The sequence below is a fragment of the Pseudophryne corroboree genome, chromosome 3, assembly GCF_028390025.1.
Source record: "Pseudophryne corroboree isolate aPseCor3 chromosome 3, aPseCor3.hap2, whole genome shotgun sequence".
NCBI classification, from domain to species: domain Eukaryota; kingdom Metazoa; phylum Chordata; class Amphibia; order Anura; family Myobatrachidae; genus Pseudophryne; species Pseudophryne corroboree.
In genome coordinates, this window is record NC_086446.1 from 583,316,864 (window position 1) to 583,339,519 (window position 22,656).

Genomic DNA, 22,656 nt, shown 5'->3' on the forward strand with positions numbered 1-22,656 from the left:
ACACTTTGATGTTTTTCCATGTATGTATGTTATATGTGCCTGGGTATCCTTTGCATGGTGACTGGCAGGGCTGGATACTACTGGACCTACAGGGACACACTGGCGCGAGGGGACTGAAGAGACTGTTCCAGAAGCCCTCGGGGCAAGGTCGTTGAGAAGCGCGTGAGGAGTACCGGACTCAGGAGGAAAGGACACAAACTGGTGAGACAGAAGCCGCAGGAATGTATTCCCGGTCCCGGCGGTGGTCTGTGAGAGTAGAGGCAGCAAAGCGTACCGGAGCTTAACTGAGCCGCACTGTTACCTTTATGGCACGGTCCTGCTTTGCTGCTGACAGGAAAGTACAGAGTGTCCACGGAGGTGTAAGGCGTCCATTGGGGGCTACGTAGCAACCAGAGAAGCGGTTACTGTGCGTCCCTCAGTGCGGAGGCGGAATCTCTGCGAGGGCGGCATCAGGCAGAAGGAGCCGGCCGGTCAACTTACCAGAAGCGGAGTTGGGGGAGCGCCACCCATCTACCCAAGAACCAAAGGGACTGTAAGCGAGCTGAAGTAACTCAAAGGCCTCACTCTTACACCAACCCTTATAGCTATATACAGGTTGAGTATCCCTTATCCAAAATGCTTGGGACCAGAGGTATTTTGGATATCGGATTTTTCCGTATTTTGGAATAATTGCATACCATAATGAGATATCATGGTGATGGGACCTAAGTCTAAGCACAGAATGCATTTATGTTACATATACTCCTTATACACACAGCCTGAAGGTCATTTTAGCCAATATTTTTTATAACTTTGTGCATTAAACAAAGTGTGTCTACAGTCACACAATTCATTTATGTTTCATATACACCATATACACACAGCCTGAAGGTCATTTAATACAATATTTTTAATAACTTTGTGTATTAAACAAAGTTTGTGTACATTGAACCATCAAAAAACAAAGGTTTCACTATCTCACTCTCACTCAAAAAAGTCCGTATTTCGGAATATTCCGTATTTTGGAATATTTGGACATGGGATACTCAACCTGTACTCTATGACGACATCGATAGTAGCTGCTGCATTACAGGAGGATCAGACAAGGGGCACTTCCTCATCACTGACAACCCCTCCCACAAGATTAATTTGGACAGAACCTCTTCAGCATTAGTTTTAATATTGCAATAAAATATTCCTTGAGCTAGGCCGTCCATTATTACTAGACTTTAGACTGTGAATAATACAACCAAAGTCCTACACAGTCAATATTACATAGTATACATTGGTTGAGAAGAAAAGGAGATAGCAGGGCACGTTACTCCGTAGTAAGCAGTGGAGAAGTCATAGCTAAGTACAGACCACAGTGTGAAAAGGCAGGACTGAAAATACGTACACTGTTAGTAGTCAATTATAGTAGCCAAATATTGAGCAAGGACACAGCTGCCAGGAGAAGATACAGACCGTCATCAGTTATCATAAGTATTTAATATAAGGTGCTGACAAGTAAAGTGAAAGTCGGCAGGAGAGACAAGTGGTGGCTTAATTGCAACATAAGTAGCAGTATTACTAGTAAAAGGAGTCTGCGGGAGCAACCCGAGAGTAACACCTCATGTGCAACAAATGTAGCAAAGGACAGTTCGAATAGGAACAATATTTCTAGTACGTAACTAAAGGAGCTTGAATCTCTAGGTATTATTGAGAAAGTGTCCAAACAAAGAGTGAGTAGTATTTCCCTTATATAGTAACATAGTATCTAAGGTTGAAAAAAGACATTGTCCATCGAGTTCAACCTATTTGTGGTCTCCTATGCAGGATTATTTTGGTCTAAAATTTTGACTGATGATGATGTCAGCCGTTGCGTTTTATCCCTCTTTTTATAGTGCGTGACTAACGGTTAGATAAATTCCTAATGGATAAGGATATCCAGGGTTATGGTGCATAGTCACACACTATAGTGCGTGACTAACTATAGTGCGTGTCTAACGGTTAGATAAATTCCTAATGGATAAGGATATCCAGGGTTATGGTGCATAGTCACACACTATAGATTCTAACCCATTCTTAAAGGTGTTGACTGAGTCCGCCATTACAACTCCCTCAGGCAGAGAATTCCAAACACGTATTGTCCTTACCGTGAAAAAGCCTTTACGCCGTATTGTGCGGAATCTCCTCTCCTCCAACTTAAGCGAGTGTCCATGAGTCCTCTGTGTTGATCTAACCAAAAACAGGTCCCGCACAAGCTCTGTGTATTGTCCCCTTATATAGATTTGTAGATGTTGATCATGTCCCCTCTTAGTCTCCTCTTTTCCAGTGTAAACATGCCTAGTCTTGCAAGCCTTTCCTCGTATTCCAGCGTCTCCATGCCTTTAATTAGTTTGGTCGCCCGCCTCTGAACCTTTTCGAGCTCCAGGATATCCTTTTTGTAGTAGTGTGCCTAGAATTGTACACAGTATTCAAGGTGTGGCCTCACTGGTGATTTATATAATGGGAGTTCCTTGCATCAATTCCCCGTTTTATGCATGCTAATATCTTATTAGCCTGCTTAGTTTGCTATCTACGAGAACACCTATGTCCTTTTCCAGTACAGAATCCCCTAATTTTACCCCATTTAGTATGTAGGTGTTATTTTTGTTCTTGTTTCCAAAGTGCATTACCTTACACTTGTCTGTATTGAAGCGCATTCTCCATTTGGCTGCCCATGCTTCTAATTTAACTAAGACGTTCTGAAGCAACTCAGCATCCTCCGTATTTATAGCCTTACACAATTTGGTGTCATCTGCAAAAATTGACACCATGCTCTCTAGACCTTCTGTTAGGTCGTTAATGAAAATGTTGAACAATAGCGGTCCTAATACCGAGCCTTGTGGCACACCACTTAGCACTTCAGTCCAATTTGAAAAAGATCCATTAACCACAATGCGTTGCTCCCTATTATCTAACCAATTTCTGATCCAAGTGAATATTGTGCTTCCTAGCCCTATTTCGTGTAGCTTGTAGATAAGTCGCGTGTGGTACAGTGTCGAAAGCTTTGAAAAAGTCTAAATCACAGAGGAAAGTAACATACCTAGAAACTACAGTAAATAGCATTTAGTGTTTGGAGAAAACCACACAATAATACATGGGAACAGCAGAACGGCATCGCCAATAACAGCAAAGTAGCATGCTAAACTAACACTGTTACAAGGAAAGGCATCATATAAAAGAGGAGCCAAGCATCATATATGTGAGAAGCCAGGCTTATTTTGGCTCTTCGGGACAGCATTTCTGACATCAAATTGTTTCCCACTGACTAGAATAAGATTAGTGATTATCCCTATTGAGATTTATACCCGTCTGGGATTATACAAGACTGAGGAAAGGTACTGTAGCTAACTGGGCCCATAAATAAGAGACCAGGGAAACTACCTATAAGGATATATGTTTACCTACCCAGGTCTATAGTCTAACTGACTACGAAACGAGTGAGTTTTTTGTATTGCATGCAGTAATTTCTGTATAGGAAATTTAATAGTATTAGCCAATGTGCAAAGGTTATTCTGTAAAATTGTAGTATCAAAGTATGTAATGTTAGATACTCACTATTGATATTAAAAAAAAAAACGTATACTCACCGTTGGAGCCGTCTTCTTGTCGGTGGAGGAACCTGCAACCGAAAAGGAGAATAGAGGCAACCCTGCCATCTTACATAGTCCTATATCTGTTCATAATTATATATGTACTTCAGACTGAGTTGTGATATTGCAGGAGTACATGCATTCTGGTGGGCATTAATTTGACCCACTCCCTTTACCCTTTAGGCGTTCCCAAGCCAGCCTGGTAATTCCATCATCCAAAGAACTTGGGTGGAGGCACTTTTTGGAGGATAAATTGAACCCCAGTTATAATAGGGAGGGGGGGTTACATGTGGAGGCACTGCTGAGATCCTAGATACCCCGGGCCTGGTGTGTACCAAAGGAAGGAGGGATCATGGAAGAAGCAACCAGTGCTGATATTTATCGATGGTGTAGGGAGAAGGGGGTGGAACCCTTGTGCAGTTTTGGGATAAGAGGAAAACTGTCTATGGTCAGTGACGATACAGTAATTCAGGTTGTAAGAAATCTCTATGGTATCAGCCAACCTTGCCTTGTCGATCGGTGGAAAGGACAGAATGGAGACACATTTGCTATACTGATGAGTAATAGACATACATTAGATCGAACACTACTACCAAGAATGGTGGTGGTGGAAGGTGTCCACGGGTGCAAGGTTCAACTGGTGTGGCCTGAGAGCAAAGATGAAGATGCCACCCTTGTGGACGATAGTGGTAAGGGGACATCCTCATTGGGGGATGGTGTTCACCCTACTAATGCAGAAAGGGAACCCCCAGAGAGTAAAGAGGAATCTCTTGGGAAAGGGGTTGAAACCATGGTGGACAAGATGGTCAGCCAGCTAGAGAGATGGCACTATGAAGGTGGCTATCGCCAATTGGGGATTTTCTCAGGGATCACACCGGTGCCAGCTGGAGAGGAAACCTATGATACATGGAGAGAAGCGGCTGTCCAACACTCGGAGGAGTGGCAATGCCCTGAGCATATAAAGAAGCAGCATATAGTAGAGAGTCTTAGGGGACCCGCCATGGGGGTGATTCAAGCCACTAGGCGAAGCAAGTCAACTGCTATGCTTAAAGATTACATCGAAGCTGTAGACTTCTCACGGTACTATGGAGGATGTCAGGGATTTGCTGGCAAGGTTGCATCGTACATATCAGGAACCAGGGGAGACGCTGACTCAAAACATTTACAGAGTCGATAAATTGATCAAAATTGTGGATAAAGGTGGTATTGCTAAGGAGACAGTGGATGAGAGCCGGATGAAACAAGTACTGAAAGGGGACCTGATCAACAACCCAGTGGCCCAACGACTTCGGTTTACTCTTGCTTCTGGATCTCCCTCTACATTGACTGAATTAGTAAAGGAAGTGAAGTTAGAGGAGGTGCAGATAGAAAATACAGAAAAAAATGTCAAGAGAGTAAAGGCTATACGGTTATGGATGATCGGTTGTTCAAATTGCTTGAAGACCAAAATAAAAAAATAGACCAGTTGATCGCTCTCCAGAGCACTGCCAACTCAAGGCCCTATTGGTCCCCAGACACGGGCAGGGGAAGGAGTCGCGGAAGTGGCAGTCGAGCCCCCATACTATGTTATAGTTGTGGACAGCCAGGGCATAGATCTTTTGAATATCCGGTGACTGGAATCGAGAGGCGGGGAAGTGCTCAAAACTCCGGGGTCGAAGGAGAAATAATCAGTTGGAAAACCCCAACGGGAGTTCTGTGAACCCCTCACAGGTTCCCCAATTGTAAATGTGCATGCAATGGGGAGTGCCCAGTGGTCCGTTACCATCCCTGACAATCTAATGGGGCATGCACCACTGGTAAAAGCAATGATAAATGGACAGGACTGTACTGTGCTGATGGATAGTGGATTGCAGATTTCCATTGTGTTCGAATCCTGGTACCTAGAGAATTTGTCTGATGTTCCAATTCAAACCCTCAGTGGGCTCACAGTATGGGGTCTAAGTGAGCAGAAATACCCGTACCTGGGTTATATCATTACTCAGATCACCTTTAAACCAGGATTAATTACACCAAATGAGTCAGTTTCACTGGTTGCCTTGGTCTGTCCTGACTCCGCAGGGGATAATGACCAGCTGTCGGCTATTGTGGGAACAAACACAAATATGTTCAGAAACCTAGTGCGATGGTGAAAAAGCAGGAAAGGGGGACTAAAGTGGAGTCGAGAAAATCAATAGGTAATTACAGACCTCAATGTCACATCATAGAAAGTCACCCCGACATGACGGCTGCAGACTCCTCTCAGGGGACTGACCAATTCTCCACCACCTGGAATATCGATTCTTGTTTCCAGGGAAGTGACATCAATGATTAAAGTAAAAAACTGTTAATGGATTAGATTCGCCTATGGGAGGATGTGTTTTCCAAAAGTGACTGGGACTTAGGGACTGCATCTGGAGTGGAACATCATATTAAACTGACAGATAATACGCTATTTAGGGAAAGGTCACGAAGGTTGGCACCCACTGATTTCGAAGATGTGCAGGCACACCTCCGTAGTTTGCTGGAAAAAAATTTCATCGCGGATTCCGAGAGTCCATATGCATCACCTATTGTGGTTGCCCGAAAGAAGAGTGAAGACTTTTGCTTATGTATAGACTATCGTACTTTGAACAGTCGGACTGTGCCTGACCAATACACCGTACCAAAAGTGGATGAGGCATTAGATTGTCTCCAAAGGAGAAAGTGGTTCTCTGCTTTACGATACCAATGAGTGTAGATGATAGGGCTAAAACAGCTTTCATCTGTCCTATTGGGTTCTTCGAGTTTATGAAGATGCACCAAGGAATAAGAGGAGCCCCCGCTACATTCCAGAGGACTATGGAACAAACCATCGGTGACATGTGTTACCGTGAGGTATTGGTGTACCTGGACAACATCATTGTATTCGGTAAAGATCTGGAGGAACACAATGACCGGTTACTTAAAGTGCTGGTCCGACTGCAGGCTAGAGGGTTAAAGCTGTCGGTAGAGAAATGTAAACTGTGTAGATCATCTGTCAAGTATCTGGGGCATATTGTGAGTCGGCAAGGGATAGCTACAGACCCGGATAAAGTGGCCACAGTAAAGAACTGGCCCAGACCCGACAACCTCAAAGAGTTGCAATCTTTTTTAGGATTTTGCGGGTACTACCGGAAATTCGTACCACACTATTCCAAGGTGGCTAAACCCTAACAGAGCTAACTAGAGGGTATCAGCCTGTCACCAAGAACCTGTGTAACAAACGAGACAGAGCCACTCTCTATTACAAACCCCAGGAGTCGTTTGGAAACAGGTGGACCGCACAGTGTGAGGAGGCATTTGCTACCCTGAAAGACCGTCTAACCCAGTCTCCAGTGCTAGCCTATGGTCGGCCAGATCTGCCTTATGAGGTGCATATCTTTCGAAGGCCTTGTACCAAATGCAGGAGCAACAGTTAAGGCCCATTGCGTATGTCAGTCGAGGACTGTTAGTGAAAAAAACTATCTGGTTCATAAGTTGGGAGTTTCTGGCGCTAAAATGTGCAGTTAGCGAAACGTTTCATGACTACCTCTATGGTGCATCATTTATTCATTTATCCATAGATGTTGTGAGGATAAGTGAGCTCATTTTGGTGAGTGATGTACTTTTTGTTTCTATATTTTTGAGTAGGTGGCCATGGGCTACATGCACCCCACCCTATTAGTGGCAAGTGCGGATACTGCACCCCGCTTCTGGGGTGGCGAGTGCTGTGGTTTTCTATTTGCTGGTATATTTTTAGGGTTAATCCCTGGTTAACTCATTAACTGTGGCCACAAACTTTGTTCATGCACCCCAATTATCCTAAACCTGTGTCAGCTGCCCTTTAGTAAATGATTAGCCAGTGTCAGGTGACTAGTGTACCTTTTAAAAGCCATGCAGTTCATGGCAGGTACACCTTACACCAAGTGGACATATTTGCAGTTATATTATGTGATACAGTTGCCAGGTTTTAATTTTGATGATTTGGTGATAGTGTAGGACCTGCATGAAGGTGGGGTACCTTGGAGCGGTATGCAGGCTTCCGTGCATTGGCCAATTCACTAACTAAACCCCCATCATTTATTAATTTATCCATAGATGTTGTGAGGATAAGTGAGCTCATTTTGGTGAGTGCTGTACTTTTTGTTTCTACCTCTATGGTGCAGACGGATAACAATCCATTGACTTACGTACAGTCATCTGCTAAATTGGATGCTACAGGGCATAGGTGGTTAGCGGCACTGACCAACTATGATTTTACGATTAAATACCGTCCGGGGTTAATAATCAGGATGCGGATGCATTGACTCGAATGCCACATGGAGAAGCGCACGGCTCGGTCAATGAGTGGGTTGAAGTACCTGCTGCTGCGGTAAAAGGGTTGTGTCAACATATTAGCGTTGACCGACATAGTGAGAGGGCGGCAATAATTAATACTGGGGCGTCAGGTTTAGCCATCCCTCCCTCCTATTGCTGGTTAGGATGTACTGCAATGGAAGGATTGGGGATGGTAACGCCCGAGCAGCTCATGCAAGAACAAAGGAATGATCCGGATATCTCTCCTATTTTACGACTAATGGAGAATCCCAACTTCAGTATCAACCGCTCACAGCTGTCAAGAAAGGCCATAGTGTTGTCGCGACAACAACAGAGGCTAAGTGTGAGGAAAGTAGTGTTATACCGACGGGTACAAAAAAATTATAGGACGCCCAAGGTACAGATAATATTGCCCAGCAAGTATAAGCAGATGGTGTTGGAATCATTACATGACCAGCATGGCCACCTGGGATATGATAAGACGCAAGGGCTGGTATCCGATAATTTCTTTTGGGCGTTCATGAATAGAGACATAGACCACTTCTGTCAGACATGTGGGAACTGTATTCTTAGGAAAACCTTACCTGCTCAGGTTGCTCCCTTAGTAAATATTACCAGTTCAGGACCCATGGATTTAATATGCGTTGATTTCCTTACCCTAGATGGCCAGGAGGACAGGACTGCCATATACTAGTGGTAACTGACCATTTCACCAGATAAGCGCAAGCGTATATAACTGTGAACCAAACCGCTATAACAGCCACCCGGACTCTGTGGGAAAAATTCTTCATGCATTATGGATTACCTGCTCGGATCCATTCCGATCAAGGCCGGGAATTTGAGAGTTGGTTAATTCGAGATTTGTATCAGTGCTGTGGTATTCAGAAATCCCGCACTACTCCGTACCATCCTCAAGGGGATCCTCAGCCCGATCGATTTAATCGGACATTATTAAATATGTTGGGGACGTTGGACTCAAAGCAGAAACATAACTGGCGCCGATATGTAGCACCTTTAGTCCATGCATTTAACTGCACCAGGAACGAGGCTACAGGATATACTCCTTTTTACCTCATGTTTGGTATGGAGGCTCGGTTACCGATAGATGTTTGTTTGGGAACCCGAATCAACACTATTTCTAAATCGTCCCACAGTCAATACGTCAAGCAGCTGCGTCAGTAGCTACAAGAAGCGTATCAATTGGCAACCGAGGCTGCACGTAAAATGGGGGAAAGAAACAAAGCCCGCTTTGACATTCATGTCAAGGAACAATGCTTGATGCCTGGAGACAGAGTCCTAATCCGAGTTCTAGGACTACCAAGGAAGCGGAAATTACGGAATAGATGGAGATCCACCCCTTATATAGTAGGGAAGCAGTTGCCTAACATCCCGGTTTACCAGCTTGTGGACAGGGACCTATGGTAACCTACCATAGACAGCATTTGCTCCCCATTGCACAAGACATTCGGTGGGAGGATCCCGGAAACTCCAGTACCCTGGAGAATCAGTCGTCAGAGATTAACTCCGGGAACAGGAGGAACAGCTGTAACAAGGAAGAGGAGAATGAGATTCACTCTGATGAATATACCTTGGGATATTACTATCAGGATAGTGACTGTCAGGGGGCCGAGACTGTCCTAGATCGGAATCATTTGGAACCAGAAGTACCCAACTCATCCAACCGGTGGGAACCGGAGGACGGGGGAAGTGATAAGGGTATGGGGAATGAAGGCAGTTGGGGAATGAGGGAAGATTCAGACCCAATGGATGACCCTGAGGGAGGAGTCGGGGTTATGTCCGAAGGACTAATTATGTCACCTAGGCCACAGCGAATCAGAATGCCCCCTAGGATACTCACCTATGAGCAGTTGGAGATCCCAACGGCAATTCCACTAATAGTGCATCCAAACATGGTAATGTCATGGGCCTACTTTGGGTACCCCCCAGGTCATGTAACATAGCCGGGTAGAGCCGTTGAGTAGATGGTGATGTCCACTCTTAATATATGTGTACTCACCATGGGGGAGAATATAGTGCTCTATGGACAGCATGCTATGGGGGGGGGGGGGGGGGGGTGAGAGCAACTGAGGTATAACTGGGGCCACTCTATATTGGGATTAATAAGGTATAGACACCCCTATAATGTGTATTGTGTATGTGAATGGGCAATATGTAAATATATAAAATAGATTGATTGTTTATTTACTGTATACTTTGATGTTATTCCATGTATGTATGTAAGGACTCCTCCCCTTTCTCACTGAGCACTTGCACGATCAGGGACACTACCATCTCTGCCTAAAGGTTACTGGCCGCAGCAGTAAGCAACCAGCACTTCATACAGAACGAAGCCGGCGTGTGAGCTCCGTGCGGCAATTGCAGCCAGATACATCATCCTTTCCTACGCTGACCACCGGCGGACGGTGCACGTCCAGGGAGTCTCGGAATAGGTGCATACACAGCCGGATTCGTGTGGCGGCTTTCATTCAATCAGCCGCATATTTGTTCTCTCCACAAACCCTTGCAGCACTAATTGGGTGAAGCACCCCCAGGGGTATTGAGTTCACAACAGTGTGGTTTTGAACATACACACACCAACGCGACGAACCCTCCAGCTCTATACAATATTGGGCCAGCTCTGGACTCACCCGGGGACGCTCGGGTGCATCAGCCCAAAGGGAGAGGTAATCTTTTGCTCACTTGCTATATATATGCCGGCTACTAATTCTGAAATCAACCTTTCAACAGTTCTAACATCACAGAGCCTACTGTGGCTATACGTTCAGTAACTGTGTCTTATTCATGAACTCTATTTCACAGCAATTTTGGCAACAGTGTTCCCTAAGGAGTATAACAGATTGATACATTTGAACTTTTTATTAGCTATTTCAGTGAGTTGTTTGATATAGCTTTTTACTGCAACAGTTTATACCATTTATATGATTTTTATGTGCATATTTGTGGCAAATCAGTGAGATAGGAATTATATATTAATTACCTATGAATTTGTTTTAATCAAGTGGTATTTTACTAAATCATTGTGATCATTAAATATTTATTTTACAAATCTACTCGTTTCTTTGGTTGTAATAGAACCCAGGAAATTATGGTGTTTAAATGCTATGAGCGCCTCTATTAACTTCTTTCTCTGGTTCATGTAGGTAGGAGCACCACACAACTCCTTATAGAGGCGAACGTGGTTTTTTACATCATTAATTCCAGGTTCGTGTCATTAAGATCGGCCCAATGAATAATTGTTAGACATATGCGCAGCAATTTTTTCTGTTGTTATGTATGTTATATGTGCCTGGGTATCCTTTGCATGGTGACTGGCAGGGCTGGATACTACTGGACCTACAGGGACACACTGGCGTGAGGGGACTGGAGAGACTGTTCCAGAAGCCCTCAGGGCAAGCTCGTTGGGAAGCACACAAACTGGTGAGACAGAAGCCGCAGGAATGTATTCCCGGTCCCGGCGGTGGTCTGTGAGAGCAGAGGCAGCAGAGCGTACCAGAGCTTAACTGAGCCGCACTGTTACCTGTACGGCACGGTCCTGCTCTTCCTCTGACAGTAAAGTACAGAGTGTCCACGGAGGTGTAAGGCATCCATTGGGAGCTCCGTAGCAACCAGAGAAGCGGTTACTGTGCGTCCCTCAGTGTGGAGGTGGAAACGCTGCGAGGGCGGCATCAGGCGGAAGTGGAGTCGGGGGAGCGCCACCCATCTACCCAAGAACCAAAGGGACTGTAAGTGAGCTGAAGTAACTCAAAGGCCTCACTCTTACACCAACCCCTATGGCTATATACTGTATGACGACATCGATAGTAGCTGCTGCATTACAGGAGGATCAGACAAGGGGCACTTCCTCATCACTGACAACCCCTCACACAAGATTAATTTGGACAGAACCTCTTCAGCATTAGCTTTAATATTGCAATAAAATATTCCTTGAGCTAGGCCGTCCATTATTACTAGACTTTAGACTGAATATTACAACCAAAGTCCTACACAGTCAATATTACATAGTATACATTGGTTGAGAAGAAAAGGAGATAGCAGGGCACGTTACTCCGTAGTAAGCAGTGGAGAAGTCATAGCTAAGTACAGACCACAGTGTGAAAAGGCAGGACTGAAAATACGTACACTGTTAGTAGTCAATTATAGTAGCCAAATATTGAGCAAGGACACAGCTGCCAGGAGAAGATACAGACCGTCATCAGTTATCATAAGTATTTAATATAAGGTGCTGACCAGTAAAGTGAAAGTCGGCAGGAGAGACAAGTGGTGGCTTAATTGCAACATACAATAAGTAGCAGAATTACCAGTAAAAGGAGTCTGCGGGAGCAACCCGAGAGTAACAGCTCATGTGCAACAAAGATAGCAAAGGACAGTTCGAATAGGAACAATGGTGGTCATTCCGAGTTGTTCGCTCGTTGCCGATTTTCGCTATACTGCGATTAGTCGCTTATTGTGCATGCGCAAGGTTCGCAGAGCGCAGGCGCTTGGTTATTTTACACAAAAGTTAGGTATTTTACTCACGGCATAACAAAGCTTTTTCATCGCTGTGCTGATCGTAGTGTGATTGACAGGAAGTGGGTGTTTCTGGGCGGAAACTGTCCGTTTCATGGGAGTGTGCGGAAAAACGCAGACGTTCGAGTTGCAAAACGCAGGAGTGGCTGGAGAAACGAGGGAGTGGTTGGGCAAATGCTGGGTGTGTTTGTGACGTCAAACCAGGAACGAAAAGGACTGAGCTGGTCGCAATGGCTGAGTAAGTCTCGAGCTACTCAGAAACTGCTAAGAATTTTCTAATCGCAATTCTGCTAATCTTTCATTCGCACTTCTACTAAGCTAAGATACACTCCCAGAGGGCGGCGGCTTAGCGTGTGCAATGCTGCTAAAAGCAGCTAGCGAGCGAACAACTCGGAATCACCCCCAATATTTCTAGTACATAACTAAAGGAGCTTGAATCTCTAGGTATTATTGAGAAAGTGTCCAAACAAAGAGTGAGTACTACTGTATTTCTCTTATATCAATCACAGAAGAAAGTAACATACATAGAAACTACAGTAAATAGCATTTAGTGTTTGTTGAAAACCACACAATAATAACTGGGAACAGCAGAACGGCATCGCCAATAACAGCAAAGTAGCATGCTAAACTAACAAGGAAAGGCATTATATAAAAGAGGAGCCAAGCATCATATATGTGAGAAGCCAGGCTTATTTTGTCTCATCGGGACAGCATTTCTGACATCGAATTGTTTCCCGCTGACTAGAATAAGATTAGTGATTATCCCTATTGAGATTTATATCCGTCTGGGATTATACAAGACTGAGGAAAGGTACTGTAGCTAACTGGGCCCATAAATAAGAGGCCAGGGAGAATATCTATAAGGATATATTTTTACCTACCCGGGTCTATAGTCTAACTGACTATGAAACAAGTGAGTTTTTGGTATTGCATGCAGTAATTTCTGTATAGGAAATGTAATAGTATTAGCCAATGTGCAAAGGTTATTCTGTAAAATTGTAGTATCAAAGTATGTAATGTTAGATACTCACTATTGATATTAAAAAAAACGTATACTCACTGTTGGAGCCGTCTTCTTGTCGGTGGAGGAACCTGCAACCGAAAAGGAGAATAGAGGTAACCCTGCCATCTAACATAGTCCTATATCTGTTCATAATTATATATGTACTTCAGACTGAGTTGTGATATTGCAGGAGTATATGCATTCTGGGTGGGCATTAATTTGACCCACTCCCTTTACCCTTTAGGCGTTCCCAAGCCAGCCTGGTAATTCCATCATCCAAAGAGCTTGGGTGGAGGCACTTTTTGGAGGATAAATTGTACCCCAGTTATAATAGGGAGGGGGGTTACAATAAGGTCCCACACTTGACACTGCATGTCTGAGCACAAAGCAAGCATGAAGTCAAAGGAATTGTCTGTAGGCCTCCAAGACAGGATTGTCTCGAGGCACAAATCTGGGGAAGGGTACAGAAAAATATCTGCTGCTTTGAAGGTCTCAATAAGAACAGTGGCCTCCATCATCCGTAAATGGAAGTGGTTCGGAACCAGCAGGAGTCTTCCTAGAGCTAGCCGGCCATCTAAACTGAGCGATCGGGGGAGAAGAGCCCTAGTCAGGGAGGTGACCAAGAACCCGATGGTCACTTTGTCAGAGCTACAGTAATCCTCTGGGGAGAGAAGAGAACCTTTCAGAAGGTATTATCTCTGCAGCAGTCCACCAATCAGGTCTGTATGGTACAGAGGCCAGACAGAAGCCACTCCTTAGTAAAAAGCACATGGCAGCCCGCCTTGAGTTTGCCAAAATGCACCTAAAGGACTCCCAGACCATGAGAAACAAAATTCTCTGGTCTGATGAGACAAAGATTGAACTCTTTGGCGTGAATGCCAGGCGTCATGTTTGGAGGAAACCAGGCACCGCTCATCACCAGTCCAATACCATCCCTACAGTGAAGCATGGTGATGGCAGCATCATGCTGTGGGGATAGTTTTCAGCAGCAGGAACTGGGTGACTAGTCAGGTTAGAGATAAAGATGAATGCAGCAATGTACAGAGACATCCTGGATGAAAACCTGCTCCAGAGTGCTCTTGAGCTCAGACTGGGGCGACGGTTCATCTTTCAGCAGGACAACGACCTTAAGCACACAGCCAAGATATCAAAGGAGTGGGTTCAGGACATCTCTGTGAATGTCCTTGGAGTGGCCTAGCCAGAGCCAAGACTTGAATCCGATTGGACATCTCTGGAGAGATCTGAAAATTGTTGTGCACCGACGCTCCCCATCCAACCTGATGGAGCTTGAGATGTGCTGCAAAGAGGAATTGGCAAAACTGCCCAAAGTTGTGTTGCATCATGTTCAAAAAGACTTGAGGCTGTAATTGCTGCTAAAAGTGCATCAACAAAGTATTGAGAAAAGGTTGTGAATACTTATGTACATGTGATTTCTTCATTTTTTATTTTTAATACATTTGTAAAAATCGTCATTATGGGGTATTGGTCCTCATTCCGAGTTGATCGCTAGCTGCTTTCAGTCGCAGCACGGCGATTAGTTGAAAAAGCGGCATTTCTGCACATGCGTACGGGCCGCAGTACGCACGCGCGAAGTACTTTCACACAAAACTATGCAGTTTTACACAAGGGCGAGCTACGCTTTTCTGTCGCTGTGTTGATCGGTGAGTGATTGACAGGAAGTGGGTGTTTCTGGGTGGTAACTGGCCTTTTTTAGGGAGTGTGCTAAAAAACGCAGGCGTGACAGGTAAAAACGCAGGAGTGGCTGGGGAAACGGCGGGGTGGCTGGCCGAACGCAGGGCGTGTTTGTGACGTCAAAGCAGGAACTAAACTGACTGAGGTGATCGCAAGATAGGAGTAGGTTTGGAGCTGCTCAGAAACTGCATGAACATTTTTACGAGCAGTTCTGCTAACCTTTCGTTCGCACTTCTGCTAAGCTAAGATACACTCCCAGAGGGCGGCGGCCTAGCGTGTGCACTGCTGCTAAAAGCAGCTAGCGAGCGATCAACTCGGAATGAGGGCCATTGTGTGCAGAATTTTGAGGGAAAAAATTAATTTATTCCATTTTGAAATAAGGCTGTTACATAACAAAATGTGGAAATAGTGAAGCGCTGTGAATACTTTCCGGATGCACTGTATATATATCCCAGAATGGCGCCACTCCAGTTTCACAATTAAAACTCAAAACGGCATCTTGCTTTCATCGTTTGATGAAAGGATGTGCTTCTGGTAGTGAGGCAGGGATATGCTGCTGGCAGTGAGGCAGGGATATGCTGCTGGCAGTGAGGCAGAGATGTGCTGCTGGCAGTGAGGCAGAGATGTGCTGCCTTTTTGTCAGTAGTCTCATGTATTCTTTACAGTTGGGATGTTTACAGATGGTCATATGACAGTTGGAAGTGTGCGGTTACATTGGGAACTGTACAGTCATTGTGAAATAATGAACTGTCATCTGATCTAATGTATCCAACCATGGCCCTCATTCCGAGTTGTTCGCTCGGTAATTTTCTTCGCATCGCAGCGATTTTCCGCTAATTGCGCATGCGCAATGTTCGCACTGCGACTGCGCCAAGTAAATTTGCTAAGATGTTTGGTATTTTACTCACGGCATTACGCGGTTTTTTCTTCGTTCTGGTGATCGTAGTGTGATTGACAGGAAGTGGGTGTTTCTGGGCGGAAACTGGCCGTTTTATGGGAGTGTGTGAAAAAACGCTGCCGTTTCTGGGAAAAACGCGGGAGTGGTTGGAGAAACGGGGGAGTGTCTGGGCGAACGCTTGGTGTGTTTGTGACGTCAAACCAGGAACGACAAGCACTGAACTGATCGCACTGGAAGAGTAAGTCTCGAGCTACTCAGAAACTGCAGAGAAATGTTTTCGCAATATTGCGAATCTTTCGTTCGCAATTCTGCTAAGCTAAGATTCACTCCCAGTAGGCGGCGGCTTAGCGTGTGCAATGCTGCTAAAAGCAGCTTGCGAGCGAACAACTCGGAATGAGGGCCCATGTTATTGAGTTTTCTGTCATCATACCATGTTATTTTATATGTAACAGATATACCACTGTTAGGTGTGTGGTCACGCTCTGCGCAGGGCCAGCTCTACCTTTAGGCAGCTGCCTACGGTGCCAGGATCTGGGGGGGGGGGGGAGTGCCTGCCTGTCACAAAATCAAGGATGTCTAGGAAGGAAGCAGTCTTGTTGTACTTAATGCAAGTGGTGGCTGTGGAGCGTCTAAGTCACATTTTCAGCTGAAGGCCTGGAAGTGGGCAATGGCGGTGATTGGGGGCAGTAGGTTGAAGTTTTGCCTAGGACACAGAGAAACCTTGCACCAGCCATGGATATACGCATACCTTGGTGCACATTGTAATGCACGAGGCCGAAGGCACACCCAACAGTGGTATATCTATCTTATAAAATGGTCCCTGTTGTGTCAAAATAGTTCTATGTGGAGATAATGTAGGGTGAAACAGATATTTGCTGATGTGAAGTGTCTGCTCAGGGAAGTCCTGTTCACATTTTTGAATAAATCATCATTGTACAAGTCATTTTTGATGAAGTCTGAGGTGAAATAATTTGAGTTACTGTATGTGGTAAAATTTACAGTTTTAGAAATTTTCTGTCAGAAAAATCTGTTATTGTGCGGCAGCGATTTGCTGCTCCCCTGTGAACAGTGTTCCTGTGAGAGCTGTTTTGATGTAACTTGTGAAGCAATACGGCTGTGGCTTTGGGCGGGATGTACTAAGCTTAGAAAAGTGATAATTTCCCTGTGATAAAGTTCCAGCCAATCAGCTCCTAACTGCCATGTCACAGACTGGGTTTAAAAACTGACAGGAGGTGATTGGCTGGTACTTTATCACAGGGAAATTACAAATTTTCAAATCTTAGTACATCCCGCCCTCTGTGATCAGGTTCAAATTAGTTGGAAGTTGGAAGTAGATCATGCCCGTGGTGTGCGGTGGTGGGGAAATAATGCATGCTCATGTAAGCCAATGTGTCCAGTTATGTTGGTTAAATCTGTCTCAATATACCACACCATTATATATATATATATATAGCGTGCAAATGGACGGCACGCCCCGGGTTAATGAAGACTCTAAACACACTTTAAATGGTATATATACAGTCTATCTATATATATATATATTAGTGATGAGCGGGTTCGGTTTCTCGGAATCCGAACCCCCCCCCCGAACTTCACCCATTTTACACGGGTCCGAGGCATACTCGGATACTCCAGTATTGCTCGGTTAACCCGAGCGCGCCCGAACGTCATCATCCCGCTGTCGGATTCTTGCGAGATTCGGATTCTATATCAGGAGCCGCGCGTCGCCGCCATTTTTCACTCGTGCATTGGAAATGATAGTGAGAGGACGTGGCTGGCGTCCTCTCACTTTGTTTCAGAACTTTCAGGGGGCTGCAAATATCTTTATTCTGGGGACCAGCAGTATTATAGGAGGAGTACAGTGCAGAGTTTTGCTGACCAGTGACCACCAGTATTATACGTTCTCTGCCTGAAAAACGCTCCATATCTGTGCTCTGTGTGCTGCATATATCTGTGCTCACACTGCTTTATTGTGGGGACTGGGGACCAGCAGTATTATATAGGAGGAGTACAGTGCAGAGTTTTGCTGACCAGTGACCACCAGTATTATACGTTCTCTGCCTGAAAAACGTTACATATCTGTGCTGCATTGTACTATATAGTAGGAGTACAGTGCATAATTTTGCTGACCACCAGTATATAATATATAGGAGTACGGTACAGTAGGCCACTGCTCTACCTACCTCTGTGTCGTCAAGTATACTATCCAGCCATACCTGTGGTGCATTTCAGCTTTGCACAGTTTGCTGACCACCAGTATATAATATATAGCAGTACGGTACAGTAGGCCACTGCTCTACCTACCTCTGTGTCGTCAAGTATACTATCCATCCATACCTGTGGTGCATTTCAGTTTTGCACAGTTTGCTGACCACCAGTATATAATATATAGCAGTACGGTACAGTAGGCCGCTGCTCTACCTACCTCTGTGTCATCAAGTATACTATCCATCCATACCTGTGGTGCATTTCAGTTTTTCACAGTTTGCTGACAACCAGTATATAATATATAGCAGTACGGTACAGTAGGCCACTGCTCTACCTACCTCTGTGTCGTCAAGTATACTATCCAGCCATACCTGTGGTGCATTTCAGCTTTGCACAGTTTGCTGACCACCAGTATATAATATATAGCAGTACGGTACAGTAGGCCACTGCTCTACCTACCTCTGTGTCGTCAAGTATACTATCCATCCATACCTGTGGTGCATTTCAGTTTTGCACAGTTTGCTGACCACCAGTATATAATATATAGCAGTACAGTACAGTAGGCCACTGCTCTACCTACTTCTGTGTCGTCAAGTATACTACCCAACCATACCTGTGGTGCATTTCAGTTTTGCACAGTTTGCTGACCACCAGTATATAATATATAGCAGTACAGTACAGTAGGCCACTGCTCTACCTACCTCTGTGTCGTCAAGTATACTACCCAACCATACCTGTGGTGCATTTCAGTTTTGCACAGTTTGCTGACCACCAGTATATAATATATAGCAGTACGGTAAAGTAGGCCGCTGCTCTACCTACCTCTGTGTCGTCAAGTATACTATCCATCCATACCTGTGGTGCATTTCAGTTTTGCACAGTTTGCTGACCACCAGTATATAATAGATAGCAGTACGGTACAGTAGGCCACTGCTCTACCTACTTCTGTGTCGTCAAGTATACTATCCATCCATACCTGTGGTGCATTTCAGTTTTGCACAGTTTGCTGACCACCAGTATATAATATATAGCAGTACGGTACAGTAGGCCACTGCTCTACCTACCTCTGTGTCGTCAAGTATACTATCCATCCATACCTGTGGTGCATTTCAGTTGTGCGCAGTATATATAGTAGTAGGCCATTGCTATTGATACTGGCATGTAATTCCACACATTAAAAAATGGAGAACAAAAATGTGGAGGGTAAAATAGGGAAAGATCAAGATCCACTTCCACCTCGTGCTGAAGCTGCTGCCACTAGTCATGGCCGAGATGATGAAATGCCATCAACGTCGTCTGCCAAGGCCGATGCCCAATGTCATAGTAGCGAGCATGTAAAATCCAAAACACAAAAGTTCAGTAAAATGACCCAAAAATCAAAATTAAAAGCGTCTGAGGAGAAGCGTAAACTTGCCAATATGCCATTTACGACACGGAGTGGCAAGGAACGGCTGAGGCCCTGGCCTATGCTCATGGCTAGTGGTTCAGCTTCACATGAGGATGGAAGCACTCATCCTATCGCTAGAAAAATGAAAAGACTTAAGCTGGCAAAAGCACAGCAAAGAACTGTGCGTTCTTCTAAATCACAAATCCCCAAGGAGAGTCCAATTGTGTCGGCTGCGATGCCTGACCTTCCCAACACTGGACGGGAAGAGGTGGCGCCTTCCACCATTTGCACGCCCCCTGCAAGTGCTGGAAGGAGCACCCGCAGTCCAGTTCCCGATAGTCAAATTGAAGATGTCACTGTTGAAGTACACCAGGATGAGGATATGGGTGTTGCTGGCGCTGAGGAGGAAATTGACAAGGAGGATTCTGATGGTGAGGTGGTTTGTTTAAGTCAGGCACCCGGGGAGACACCTGTTGTCCGTGGGACGAATATGGCCATTGACATGCCTGGTCAAATTACAAAAAAAATCACCTCTTCAGTGTGGAATTATTTTAACACAAATGCGGACAACAGGTGTCAAGCCGTGTGTTGCCTTTGTCAAGCTGTAATAAGTAGGGGTAAGGATGTTAACCACCTCGGAACATCCTCCCTTATACGTCACCTGCAGCGCATTCATCATAAGTCAGTGACAAGTTCAAAAACTTTGGATGACAGCGGAAGCAGTCCACTGACCACTAAATCCCTTCCTCTTGTAACCAAGCTCCTGCAAACCACACCACCAACTCCCTCAGTGTCAATTTCCTCCTTACACAGGAAAGCCAATAGTCCTGCAGGCCATGTCACTGTCAAGTCTGACGAGTCCTCTCCTGCCTGGGATTCCTCCGATGCATCCTTGAGTGTAACGCCTACTGCTGCTGGCGCTGCTGTTGCTGCTGCTGGGAGTCGATCGTCATCCCAGAGGGGAAGTCGGAAGACCACTTGTACTACTTCCAGTAAGCAATTGACTGTCCAACAGTCCTTTGCGAGGAAGATGAAATATCACAGCAGTCATCCTGCTGCAAAGCGGATAACTCAGGCCTTGGCAGCCTGGGCGGTGAGAAACGTGTTTCCGTTATCCACCGTTAATTCACAGGCAACTACAGACTTGATTGAGGTACTGTGTCCCCGGTACCAAATACCATCTAGGTTCCATTTCTCTAGGCAGGCGATACCAAAAATGTACACAGACCTCAGAAAAAGAGTCACCAGAGTCCTAAAAAATGCAGTTGTACCCAATGTCCACTTAACCACGGACATGTGGACAAGTGGAGCAGGGCAGACTCAGGACTATATGACTGTGACAGCCCACTGGGTAGATGTATTGCCTCCTGCAGCAAGAACAGCAGCGGCGGCACCAGTAGCAGCATCTCGCAAACGCCAACTCGTTCCTAGGCAGGCTACGCTTTGTATCACCGCTTTCTAGAAGAGGCACACAGCTGACAACCTCTTACGGAAACTGAGGAACATCATCGCAGAATGGCTTACCCCAAATGGACTCTCCTGGGGATTTGTGACATCAGACAACGCCAGCAATATTGTGCGTGCACTACATCTGGGCAAATTCCAGCACGTCCCATGTTTTGCACATACATTGAATTTGGTGGTGCAGAATTAGTTAAAAAACGACAGGAGCGTGCAAGAGATGCTGTCGGTGGCCCGAAGAATTGCGGGCCACTTTCGGCATTCAGCCACCGCGTGCCGAAGACTGGAGCACCAGCAACCAGTCCTGAACCTGCCCTGCCATCATCTGAAGCAAGAGGTGGTAACAAGGTGGAATTCAACCCTCTATATGCTTCAGAGGATGGAGGAGCAGCAAAAGGCCATTCAAGCCTATACATCTGCCCACGATATAGGCAAAGGAGGGGGAATGCACCTGACTCAAGCGCAGTGGAGAATGATTTCAATGTATTGCAAGGTTCTGCAACCCTTTGAACTTGCCACACGTGAAGTCAGTTCAGACACTGCCAGCCTGAGTCAGGTCATTCCCCTCATCAGGCTTTTGCAGAAGAAACTGGAGACATTGAAGGAGGAGCTAAAACAGAGCGATTCTGCTAGGCATGTGGGACTTGTGGATGGAGCCCTTAATTTGCTTAACCAGGATTCACGGGTGGTCAATCTGTTGAAATCAGAGCACTACATTTTGGCCACCGTGCTCGTTCCTAGATTTAAAACCTACGTTGTATCTCTCTTTCCGGCAGACACAAGTCTGCAGAGGTTCAAAGACCTGCTGGTGAGAAAATTGTCAAGTCAAGCGGAACGTGACCCGTCAACAGCTCCTCCTTCACATTCTCACTCAACTGGGGGTGCGAGGAAAAGGCTAAGAATTCCGAGCCCACCCGCTGGCGGTGATGCAGGGCAGTCTGGAGCGAGTGCTGACATCTGGTCCGGACTGAGGACCTGCCAGCGATTACTGACATGTCGTCTACTGTCACTGCATATGATTCTCTCACCATTGAAAGAATGGTGGAGGATTATATGAGTGACCGCATCCAAGTAGGCACGTCAGACAGTCCGTACGTATACTGGCAGGAAAAAGAGGCAATTTGAAGGCCCTTGCAGAAACTGGCTTTATTTTACCTAAATTGCCCACCCTCCAGTGTGTACTTCGAAAGAGTGTTTAGTACAGCCGCTCACCTTGTCAGCAATCGGCATACAAGGTTACTTCCAGAAAATTTGGAGAAGATGATGTTCATCAAAATGAATTATAATCAATTCCTCCGTGGAGACATTCACCAGCAATTGCCTCCACAAACTACACAGGGACCTGAGATGGTTGATTCCAGTGGGGACGAATTAATAATCTATGAGGAGGGGGATGTACACAGTGAAAGGGGTGAGGAATCGGACGATGAGGAGGAGGTGGACATCTTGCCTCTGTAGAGCCAGTTTGTGCAAGGAGAGATTGATTGCTTCTTTTTTGGTGGGGGCCCAAACCAACCAGTCATTTCAGTCACAGTTGTGTGGCAGACCCTGTCGCTGAAATGATGGGTTTGTTAAAGTGTGCATGTCCTGT

The 22,656-nt window shown here is 45.4% G+C and overlaps 1 long non-coding RNA gene across 2 annotated transcripts in view; it reads right to left on the reverse strand.

Moving 5' to 3' along the window:
- The window catches only part of LOC135058043 (uncharacterized), a 911,901-nt gene that overhangs the window by 338,873 nt on the left and 550,372 nt on the right, over positions 1-22,656 (reverse strand). For both annotated transcript variants that reach the window (XR_010244559.1, XR_010244558.1), the window contains one exon: positions 13,477-13,508. This is a non-coding gene — a long non-coding RNA (uncharacterized LOC135058043). The remainder of the gene's footprint in view (positions 1-13,476; positions 13,509-22,656) is intronic.